Source organism: Varroa destructor, unplaced genomic scaffold (assembly GCF_002443255.2).
Source record: "Varroa destructor unplaced genomic scaffold, Vdes_3.0 BEIS01000004.1, whole genome shotgun sequence".
In the NCBI taxonomy this organism is placed as follows: Eukaryota; Metazoa; Arthropoda; class Arachnida; order Mesostigmata; family Varroidae; genus Varroa; species Varroa destructor.
The window spans coordinates 45,269,684-45,281,869 of NW_019211457.1; the positions used below are offsets into that span (position 1 = coordinate 45,269,684).

At 44.0% G+C, this 12,186-nt stretch overlaps 1 long non-coding RNA gene across 1 annotated transcript in view; it reads left to right on the forward strand.

The window, feature by feature from the left end:
* Positions 1-12,186, forward strand: part of LOC147756263 (uncharacterized) — a 72,932-nt gene that overhangs the window by 20,712 nt on the left and 40,034 nt on the right. Inside the window, exon 2 of the long non-coding RNA XR_015325804.1 lies at positions 3,290-3,649. This is a non-coding gene — a long non-coding RNA (uncharacterized LOC147756263). The remainder of the gene's footprint in view (positions 1-3,289; positions 3,650-12,186) is intronic.

Sequence of the window (12,186 nt, forward strand, 5' to 3'; positions counted from 1 at the left end):
GGGGCCGGATTTTTGGTCACACTGTGAAAATACTTTCGTGGTAAGATGTTCATCGTTGCTACACGGTGGGATACTTTTTTCATGCAAATGCCATATAGTTGCCATATGTTTGGCGTTGGGCGAAGGCAGGTTCGAATTTATATAAAAGAAGATAGCTAAAATAGAACTCGAAGTTTTGGTACCTTAGCTTAGTTATGGTATGTTAGCTGAGATATGACAGTATAACTGAAGGCGTCCCATATTGAAAAGCAATTCATAGCGTTTCTTCATAGCAGTATCTCAATGGCACTGTTATTGCACGCTTAGCAGTAACCATTTAGGTTGTTGTTAGGTGCAATTGGTTGATTCTAATTTAGTAAATGATATCCTTAAACGACGATGTAACCATTGTTCTAAGTTGCCATTAAGTACTTGAGGCCTCGTCCGTCTGTTTATTGCCTGCCAGAGTCGCCTGAATTGCAATTGAAGGTCAAGTTATGTTTATACACTCCAGAGTAATCGTTAGCTTATCAGCCGATCATGAATATTATGTTTGAAAAAAATGTCTTGCTTTTTTTCCTTGATCATATTTTAGTGCGAGGTCTATTGTATGGCTTGCAACCTCTCCCTTTTTTTCTTATCCGATTTGGATTCAACTAGTTTTCACGAAGTACTCAGTTACTCGTCGTCTACAGAGCTCCGATGTCTTCTTGGAGCCATAACCATTCAAGACTTCTATGTCTCAACGCCATTCCCGTAGAAAAAATAAACGGATACAGAATTCGCTGTATCCTTTTCGCCTATATCCTATATAGTCTGCCCCAAGAAACGATTTGATACGGTAATAAATTAATAAAGGGCCCCTTGAGATGCGACCTTAAGCAGATCGCCAACAACAGGAACGACAGATCAAGACAATCTGACGCTGGACTATCGAAATACACAGGTAACAAGATACGTAATCAGAACAGGTCTCAAGCTATTGGCTCGGCCGTTCAGATACCAATCACTGCAGTCAGTAGATCGAAAACTGTCGATAATCACCCCAATGGTGACGATTTGATCATACGTCAGGGTGAACGGCGCCGTTCGACGTCGACATCGCGGGGTCCGTTGCTGTAATGAGTGAAAGCAGCTGAACGGGTGAAGTTGCCAGACGTGGCAATTTCGTTGACAGAGCCTCCCGTAGCTAACTAAATATGTAGACAAATTTCTCGTGATAATTTTTGAACGGGTTGTTATACAGGGTACCATTATTTTTCGAGTGTTGGCGGCGTATTAAATGAAGATGCAGATGCGCAAGAGGAATATACACAAATAAAAACATCGCAACGTATATACCCTCATATGAAATGTACATCTTGCTTCGAAGCTCTCGGCGTCGCTACCACCACGTCGTGCATAGTAAGGATTAATTTCGAAAACAGTATAATGAAAAGATAAAATCGCCTAAACAATTAATTAAATTAGTTAGAATTGGTTAGACCTAACAATCAGGGACTCGGATCAATAGTCCGATGCAGCCCGCTAAGAAGCCAAAATACTCTGTTCAAAGTAAAATATAGACGCAGCAGAAAGTGAGTTTTATTTGATACAAATCTATAAAACGACTATTTTATACATTGTATATCCTATACAGAATTCGTCTCTCGCCATGCCTTCTGACGAGGTAAAATGTATAGGTCTAGGCTATTAGATTAAGTTACGCTAGATAGGCTTAGGAAATCGCCTGATCAAAAGTTTTGCTCCGAGGCCCACTTCAATAGGTGAAGGCACTCGTTTTTGGGATCAATTAGATCGCGTACTTCGCTTCTTCCGAGCGTAATTTATACTATTACCCTGTTTTTTTTTTTTTTTTTTTTAGTTAAGATCGTCTTCAGTTTTAGACTCTTCCCACACATTCTCCATCCGCTGTTCAGACCAAACTGCCATAATCCTCAGATAGACTCTCGACGTTCCCAGCGGCTACCAACTGGAGGTCCACTATAGCTTCGACGTCCACAGACCGATCGCGTATATGCTTACAAAGGTGAAGATTCCAAGCTTAGCGTCCCAAGTGTCCGCTTTAAAAACAAGATCCAACAGCAAACTCGTTTATCTACGATAGTCCATCTTAACCACGGTGAGCCTACAGAACGTTCGCTGGTGTCCCGCTCTGTCTATACCTCTACGTCTGTTTTGTGCGCAACTATGTCATCGCCGATGTCCTTTCTACCGCCTCCGCAGAAATGCATTTGACTTAAGTGACCCGGCATGTTGGGACCTTCTATAGTCTTCAAACTAATCCATTGCCGCCATTCTTACGCTAGTATAATGCGTGCATATCATGGTTGGCCTAAGCTACCGCTGAAATTCAGCCTAGTTTGGGTCCGGGCAAGATTCCCCCCATGCACCTGTTCGTTAGCGCGCCAACGACGAGTACCGTCTCCTTACAGAGCCTGGGCGATACGCTACACAGAGGCCATCCGAAGGTGTTGTCGACTTTTTTCAGGTTGGTCTGGGGTTCTGAGTGGCCGATGTCAAATTTAGCTTTTCGAAACCGAAATCGCTGCTGCAACAGTTCTGCCTCCACTGAGATTGCCGCCTCCGCAACACAGAGGGGCCAGCCTGGTTTTGGATCAACATCAGTAGTTAAGACAAGAACAACAACATTACGGTACGATGGGTTGTATCAGACAACTAATACACACAAACAGAATCACATGGAAGTGGAGCATAGCAGGGTCCTGGCGCCCAGTTGTTCTTAGATATCCTAGTAAGGAGATACAGCTATTGTATCAGGACCTTGTATTGAATATATACTATGCAAAATTAGCACGGTGAAATCTTGTGAAGTTTTTGTCGCATTGTCATTCTAAAGATCGATAATGTTTCAAACCATTACGAGGAATATGTAACATTATAACTGCAACACGGTTTCCGTGAACATTTGTCAAACAAAGCAGTGGTGCTTTTTGTGTCGAACGCAATGTGGAATCATTCAGATTAACTACATAGATAATAATTGTTGTTTATTAGATGTGTCATTACGCGTTCAAGATATATAGATGTATAGATAAGAGTTTGTTGTCGTTAAACCATAAACAACAATCAAAAAACAGGGCTAAAGCGACGTGGACCTCTACCTACGTTGTTTGCCTCTACAAACTAAATTAATAGTGACTGCTGTAACTAGTCTATATTGTAATATCTACTATTGTTATTGTTGCTTTTGGCACTTCGGCCTGCTTTGCTAGCCCTAATAAGCGAAGATGCTCTCTCTCTCTCTCTCTCTCTCTCTCTCTCTCTCTCTCGCTCTCTCTGTCTGCAGAAAGCTCCACGTACAAGTTCTGCTTGTTGTGTCCTACAACAACGATAACGAAAAGATTGCCCTCAGATCCCTGTCGCTTCTTCGTATCCGCCGACGCTACTTCGAGCAAAACGATCGGTGTGGCGCTAATTCTCCGTTCTCAATCCACAAGCAACACTCAACACTGCCACTAGCACTACGTTAAGGAAATAGCGTTTCCGCCCTGTGCCGTCGACTCGGGCGCTGAACGGACGATCCAATGAGGGATCATTGGACTACTTGAAATCTACGGTGCGAGGTGAGGTGAAGGACTACGTTCTAGCTTCAAGAAGTTAGCTCAGAATCGGTAGGCCAGATACGCCGCCGTACCGTCATCAACAGGTAGGAGATTGCGGCGAACAATGTTAAGGGTAGGTGAACATACGAGGCTGTGTCATCGACGCAGGGCCCATTTGCGAGCCTAGGTACCGTGCCTATGTATCTATATACCGCTCTACTTGTTGATTCGGATGCATAGTGGGTCTGTCGACGTTCATACGGCATGGTACGACTAACCCGCCATCGGCTGGCCACGACTGTCTCCGGACGTGCGTCCAGCTGCCCCTAATTGGAAGACCGTTGGTTTTTTCGTTTATACGAGACGTATGCAACATCCTTTCGGCTCGCGAAGAGCTGCTGCGTTCTATAACACGTAACACCGCTGTTTTAGCGACATAACTGAAGTCGGGTGTTGGTACCTACCGAACTTCGGGGATCTTGGCTACACTGATTTTTGTAAGCTAGCACAGTGGAATCTGGATTTGCTAGAAAATTCAGGTATTCTATTATTCTGCAGTCCTGTATAATTTTATGTTGCCCGGACAATTGGCGTAGTTACGAATAATTTAATTTCTCAGCGGGTACATGCTATTTTATTTTACATAATTTACACGCGTTAGCTTCTGTACTGTGTTGATCGTCTAAACGCAGTGATGGTCCTATTAGAGTCGATTATTTAAACTGAATTACAGCAACTCAGTTCGCCCAAAATCGCCTTTGTGGGTTTGTCACGGCGATACATTTACCATTGCGGTAAATTACAACCCTAGCAAATAGCGTTTCCAGATTCAAACTCTACGGAATTAGACCTAGACTCGGATCAACATTTTCAGAGTGCCACTTCGCAGGCACAGTCCAGGCCAGAAAAACGTACAAGTGAGTTGAAAAGACTACAGCTAAACAACGTTCGTGTGCATGTGTAACGATTTTTTCGTGCCTTAACCGATATTGCCCCGAGAGGGTAGGTGTAGGATGCTGCATCTTAACCTTAAGCTATATCCGTCTTGTCGGCGGATAATAAATAAGCCCTATAAGCTTGTTATATTATTCATAAATAATACCTCGTACTCAGCTAGGTGTGCAAACTTTATGGAATTGCTTAGAGGAATGTCTATAGTAAACTCGTAGATATTGCTTTCGCAATGATCGGAACGAAAGGTACGTGCGTGTCAATAGAACAAGCGAAAGAGGGCCAGTGTGCTACAGTCAGCGTATGCAATGACCTTTGATGAAGCATTTACTGCTGCATCAGAATCTCTCTAGTATCTAGCAGTGCACACAAATCTATCTTATCTATATAAATGTAATTACTAGCTAAGGCGCTACTTCAAATTGAAAGATACTTCAGTGTGATATATGCGCGAGCCGATACTGGGCGAGAAAAACATCCCTACTTCGGTTTACTATCAATTTTTTGTCCTATAAATGGAAATTTCTGAAGGTTGGGTATATGTCGAAAAATTATACTCCTGCCGACTTTTGTCGTTCATCGCAAGATAGTAGAATCTATATTTACCGACTGTCTGGTAAACCTCTAATCGAGCCACACGCTGCAAAGCAATTAATGTTGCCTTTGTTTGTTTGTAACTCTATATGCCTCAGGATTTGATATAAATACGAAGCGCTTGTCAGTGGGAAACGGGGTGATATTCTGCTTAGGAACGCATCATCGTGCAGAGTCTGAGTAATCTCGTACTTCTTTCCCAGACGGACAAACAGGCTCACTCAGTCCTATATCAGATACGTTCATCTGAAAGACGGTTCCATTGATAACGACTGAAGCTACAGAGGTTAACGGAGCTCACTGCTGCCAACGTACCCCGATGTGCGTGTGAAGGAGTTGGCAGGGCCGCCGATACTACCTTTACTCGACGCACAGCTTTGGCTTGCTGCTGTTTCGTACTGGCGTCGCCAGCCAGGCTACCAACAGCAGATTCCCTCGCGTGACCTCGTTCTACGTGCCTAAAAGAGAGAAGGAATGAAGTCATTTTTCGTGAGTTTTCCTGGAGAGACGGGGGCGGTTTACTACTGGACTCTGACACTACCTTACTGAAGCGATGGGACCCATATTTTCACTCTTCGTAGTGGTAGTTGACTTACCAAGTCGTTTCAGGGTTCAGCCCATGTCCGCTGTTGGTGGCGATGACGATGTTGGTCGGATAGGCACTAGGGAAGTTGTTTCTGTCAACTTGTACCTCTTGGGTTTAGTTGGCTACCTCCACTAAGCGGCGGCGGCGGCGGCGGCGGCGGCGGCGGCGGCGGCGGCAGCAGCAGCAGAGGTTCACAGCTCGTGAGTGCTCTCTCATACTCCGGGTCGCCAGTGCGAGAGCTGTCTGGGTTGAAGACCGACCACCGGCCGCTGATTTTGCCGCTGTAGTGGGATCATCAAGTTGATCCTTTCGGGGCGGAGTCTCGAGCATCGACCTGCGCGGAAGGTTCAGGCGGAGGAGGTGACAACGGGGACAGCATCGACAACAGCTATCTCATGAAACAAAGCTACGCTCGAACCTGTACCGGATGTTCAGAAAGTAACCCGCGCAGTGGCAAATCAAACGACAAATCGTATCACTATAAAGCTTTTTTCTCTACAGAGTTTCAACAGACACTTATTTATTTATTTATTTGTAAGGAAAATCATAGTCAATGTAGTTAGCGTATTTAGGTTGTGTGATCCGTGTGCGACTTTGTCGAATATTCGGTATAGATGTATGTGTACAAAGCTGCAGAAAGCAATGCATAAGATAACGGCTCACTGGCCTGACACATGGAGTTCCGTAAGTAATTTTGGATGGCAATACTAAAGCTGTGAAGTGGTAGACGCTTCTCAGAGGTGGGGCAGGCATGTTTTCAAGTAGACTGAAATAAAATACTAGATAAAAAAAACATCTATGTGATGTACACTGAATAGGAAATGTTACACACAACTAAAAACGATAGGATTGAGGTAGTTTATGGGACTGGGGAAAAATCAAAACCGTAGTTGGCCTTGGCGACAATCGAAGTTCGCGAAGTCGATTGATAGAAAAAATGGCAGAACGATGTAGCAGATTTTTGTGGATACGGGACATCGGGCCAAACAATTTAGAAATAAAATGTGTGCCGTAAAAGTGTCTATGATATTTAACAGGTAGAAGAGGATGATTACCGAACGCTGCTAGATAATATCAAATTTAATTGTGGTTCTGCACAATTTTTATCGAACAACCAAATTACTGATCAATAAAATTCAAAATAAATGTGCAGTATTTATTGCCTGAAATTATGATCATATTAAAAAAAAAAGCTTCGCAATTAAGTAAAATGTAACTGCACACCGTTTTCTCCTTTTTTTATTTTATAATATGCACTCTATCAAGACATTCTCCAAGCCTCTAGTATACAGTTGATTTTTCCATATTATTAGCCCAACTTCAGCCAATAACATCTGCCTCACAACAAAGAGACAATGTACGACATCCTCATCTTTGTGACCTTCCCAGTAGATACCTCCCAGTAAATCTTCCATAGAAGTGTGGCATGCGCGAAACATTGCTATGAATCGATCCGCACATGTTTTAGCATCTTCAAATATTAGGACAGTGAATTTAAATTCTGATGGGAAGGATGTGGGAAGTGGGGAAAACCGGGCCTGGCCCACATTGGCCTTGGCATCGCAACAGGCTAGCGGCGCCAGCGACTCATACCTCGCAGCAAATCAATCGCAGATTGACTGAGATGTAGATCATCGCTGAACATTGCCCAGAAGAAACAGCGCGTTCCCCTTTTGGAGTCCTATCACAAAAATAACACCAGACTACGGCGACCTACTTTAGTGTATTGACGACGGCGGAACACTACGTAGTATTAAAGATACCAGTATATCAACGGTCCTTTATTGCCTACATTGGTTAGGATAGTAAACCAGCATGTGCACAAAGAGCTTTGTGCTGCAGCTTCGCACAGAGCGGATCTGTGGGGCGGCTTCAATCGAAAATGGAAGGATCGTAGTTGAGGCCTACGACGAATAATCGGGGCCTGGCTAATAATTCTGTTCGTGATTGCCGTCACGAATGTCGACATTCAAAAGGGTAAACGCTGCATTCAGCTTCGAATGGTGACCTTCGTTTGCGTCAGGTAGTTTAACAATGATTTATCCTCGGCGTCCAAAGGACGGAATCAATTTTATATCATAGACTAAGACAAATCGAACTGATTTTTCCATAGGTGAACTGTTGAGGTGGCTAGAACGAATTGTCCGTTACGTCGCTGTCGTTACGGGAAACGTATTCTTAGGGGGCGAGAGGCTAGGCAAAATATCTTTATCACGTCATGCTAAGCATATACTGACTGAGCAAATGCGTTATTAGCTAATACCTTCTATTACAGGGCATCGGCTAATCCTTAACGATGCGTGTCTGAAGTAACACCAACTCCGGATGGAACGAACCTCGTTTAACTTTGAGACACGCACGTTGTTTTTAGGTTAATATTCATAGTTAGTGAAAATCGGGACTCTAATGCAATACCCTGACAAAATTGTTTTCTCATTTATTTTCGGGGTTCTATCAATTAGAATTATTAGATGTATCATATATAGAAACGAATGGTTCTAAGATACACGAAAACGCATTATTCGAAAAAAACGTGGATCGATTTCGTTAACAGAAATCACCAAAGAACGAAGGTTGCCAAAAGTGTGGTTACCATACCAGGGTAGAATAGGTCGAACTAAGGCCCCGCTATTGTCTTGGACAGAACTTATTCGTGAGTTACTATTTCTTGGCGGTCCGGTTCGCCTTTTTGCACCGTCGTTTTGAGAGCGGTACGAACAGTCGTAGAACATTGTCTATATATATATATAGTACGAGCGTATTCTACCTACTTGATCCTGCTAGCAAGGTGGCATGTAATGCGCCAGACGTCTGTGAAAGCGGTCAGGAACAGTCGCAGGGATTTCTTACCATATACGTATAAGCAACGACAGCGTTTATTGGTGAGGTTGACATCATTTCGTTGACTGTACCTTGATGGATGCTATAGGCAATGGAATCATGTCAGTTATCTCGTTCTCCGCTAAGAAGGTGTCTGGGGGCATTGTCATGCAACGGCAACTTTATCTTATGCTAACGTATGAATGCACCCCGGAGCTCGGGTCAGCCAATCTGGGTTAGCTGCCGTAAGCTAGGAATCTATTCGTATGTATAGATATAGTTACGCATCGTCCGTATCGGGTTGTCTTTCTGAGCCCTGTCACTCAGCAACGTCTATGTACGAACATTACAACTGAGGATTCCATTATCATTCTGCTAAGCGTTTTGAAAGGCTCCAGAACGTGACGGTTACGACGACTGCTGCTTGAGTACCCGTGCAAATCACTTTGTGTCTAGGTGGAACATTTATAGCGTAGCTTTGGGAATGCCAGTGACGACTTGATGGACGAAAATAAAGCATAAGAAAGAGAAAATTCAGGCTTTTCCTACATTCGGTCGTATTCACCGCTATAATGGTTGACACCGGCAACAGAACAGGTCATAAACTGGAAAAAGTAGGTTAGCCAGAAGGTCCCAGCATCAAATGTTTCGCACAGACTGTCACTGTAAGAAAGCCAATAATAAAACATGTATATAGCGTCTGATTGTCTCTAATAAAAAAAGAGCTCTCGTGATCAGACTATCAATAACAATCGAGCATTCTATGAAGTATTTTGTTTAGCATAGTTGGTAGAATCGCTGGTTTATTATTATTATTATTAGTATATAATTTTAACAACACTCGATTAGAGTGATCAATACAACGAAGCGATGCTTTTCTAACCTCACAAGCCTGGGTTACAAGCAGCAATAGGCGTTCATTCATTAACAAACGATACTGGGTTTATTGAGTAAGCTTATGTGTACAGCATAAATTGAAGAGCTATCCTACGCTGGTACCTATATACAGAACTGGTTTCACTGCGTCAAACCTCGCAGATACGCTCCATTTATTTTTGTAAAGCATATTCCTGAATTGTTGCCGTTTCGTTCGACGTGCTCATTCAATGGCGGGGGCGTCCACCATTCTCGTGTGGTGACATCCGCATTGGCAGCGCTCGAACCATGGCTGTTTTACAACTAAGTTACGGCTTTTATAGGTTACGTATAACAGCAACGTGTCCATGAACCACAGTCTTCGTTCATTTTACTAAGTCGAACATACATCTCTGCCTGTCTGGCAGGCATTCGCCGTGCACGTAGAACATCTTACATCCCACCTGTCTTCGCGTACGAAGAGAAGCGAGCTCGTGTAGTAAAACACATACGCTCAAGCGCCTACGTAGAAAAAAGTTTTGGCTAGTTTTTCTTCAAGCAACAATTTTGATTTATGTTATCGCTACGCTTTTCCTCTTATACGGTCACGTATCGTGCCCCACGGGGGAGGTGTAGACTCGTTGAAGAGTGTTTTACAGTACGATTGTTGCTTATTTAATCGAGTACTAGCAAAAGGTTCGCGCCAACTCTACCATCGGCGGCCCTCATCAGTAGCGTCGGCTGGCGTGCATTCATGCTAGTTTCGTTCGCCTAACATAACGTAACCTGTCGGCTTTGGCTAAAGGCCTGTGCGGCTCCGGGTAACAAGCTTGTTCGTTGTCGGGTTACTGTGGGGTCGTCATCGTTCTTCTGCACTGGCAGTGCTGCCACTGATAGAAGTCAAGCCAAATCTAGCTTGGTAGAAGGTGAGGAGGTTTGTACTTACGAACTTCGTGAGGTCCTAACCTCACGCGACATGCAACACGCCCCCTTCAGATGTACCACTATGGCACCACGTAGAAAAGAAGAAAAAATCTCACAAGTTCAAGTTGTTCGCGCATTACATATGTGTTTATATATAGATGAACGATTCAGACGCCCGCCCGTCACGGCTCGGCTACGGTTTTCTACAAGATTTGGCCGTCAACTGGATGAAGTCTAGCTTGCTGTCGTTATCGTTGCCGTCGTCGGCAAATCCAGGTGAGACTTTCGCCGACCCTTATCGCTTCTGGGCAGAGCCAGGCGTTTTTTCAGTGTGACATCGCAACCCCTCGTGACACGCGGACGGGGGTCTGATCGAGGAGACGATCTCCACATGGACGGCAGCACAGCGACGTACAAACCAGTCGGGATGTGATGATGAGCTTAAATATCATGATCTGTATCGCAACCAGTTGTATGGAACGACGATTTGATGATTCTCGGTGGCGAAGAGCAAACATATATATACAATAACTATGTACTAGTACCATAGTTGTTATAGCAAAAATGGGTGCGCGCGCTAACCATTAGGCCAATACAGGCTCTGGACTACGAAATCGGTCCCGATCCATGAGTGGTTGTAAAATAGCAATGACCAACTTTTTGTAGACTCAGTTTAAGTCCAGTGTTCATTATGTACAATTAATTTGAAACTAAAACAATTCCAGTTCTTGGTTAGAGGGTCTTTCGCTTAAGTTACATCCTAGCTTTACTAACTTCTGAAATTGACACATGGCACCGTTTAATAGATAATGTGTGAAACTACCTTATTACTTAAGGGTGGCATTATATTGCTGTCATGTTGATGCGATCAGAGCGGATGCGAGACGGGCAATGATCTTGCTTGGTCCATCTCGGGAATAGGTTTAGGCTCGATTTCTGCTTCATCAAGTAACTCATTATTGAAATGGTTGTCTAGTACTCTCCATCAGGAGGTACCATTACCTATTTCTATTCACGGATAAAATTTAACCCCATGGATTTTTTAAATAATTCTTGTATCTTTAACCACAAATGTTGATGCAATAAACACTGGCCTTGCGTCAACCGAACCTTTACTACCTACATAGGCTTTGTTAGAGCATCGTATCTGGAACCTCCCAAATAGCTCAGTCGACTCCTTCATTCAGCAGCTGGTATGGGCCAAAATGTACTTTGTCCTTGTCGTCCCGTCGTTGGAAATGGCAACAAATACTACGAGATTACTTTTAACCACCCACTTGACGTTAAGCTCGCTGTACCTGTGTGTCTGTGTGTTTGTGCGTGAATATATGTAAAGTCAACCGTGATGATCAGTTCTATTAGCGAGGGCCGTTGTGGCTTTTGAGCAGGCGGGGATCTGTTTATCATCCAACGTTACGACTTAACGCTACCGCACATCTTCTGTAGCGTAGATACAGAATGAAAAATTTGGTGTCGCGCTAAGGCGAAGGCGGACCGCCAAGACCGGCCCTGCGGGTCCTCGTAGTCGCTTCTCCTGTAGACGACATGGAGACATCAATGACCATCGGTCGTTGGATACGCATGGGACACGTTATTTCTTACGAGTTCCGCGGTCCACACGAGTCAACTGATTGTGTGTGCACTGAAGGCTGCTGCTACCGTCTTGAGCAGGTGTCCCGAAGTATCTGGTGCTAAAGTATTGCCCGAATTACAAAGATACATCAGTATTTTAGCCGTAATTCAAGGCCTAGCTGTTACGTATTATAGGAAGGCGGAGGCGAATCAAGAGACGAGGAAAAAAAGGCCAGTGTCTAAATATAACCTAAACAGCCGGACGACCAATGCCCGTGGTATGGTTTACGTTCATTCACAGCCGTGACTTCGTTGATGGTGACGCTGGTTGGCGGAGGC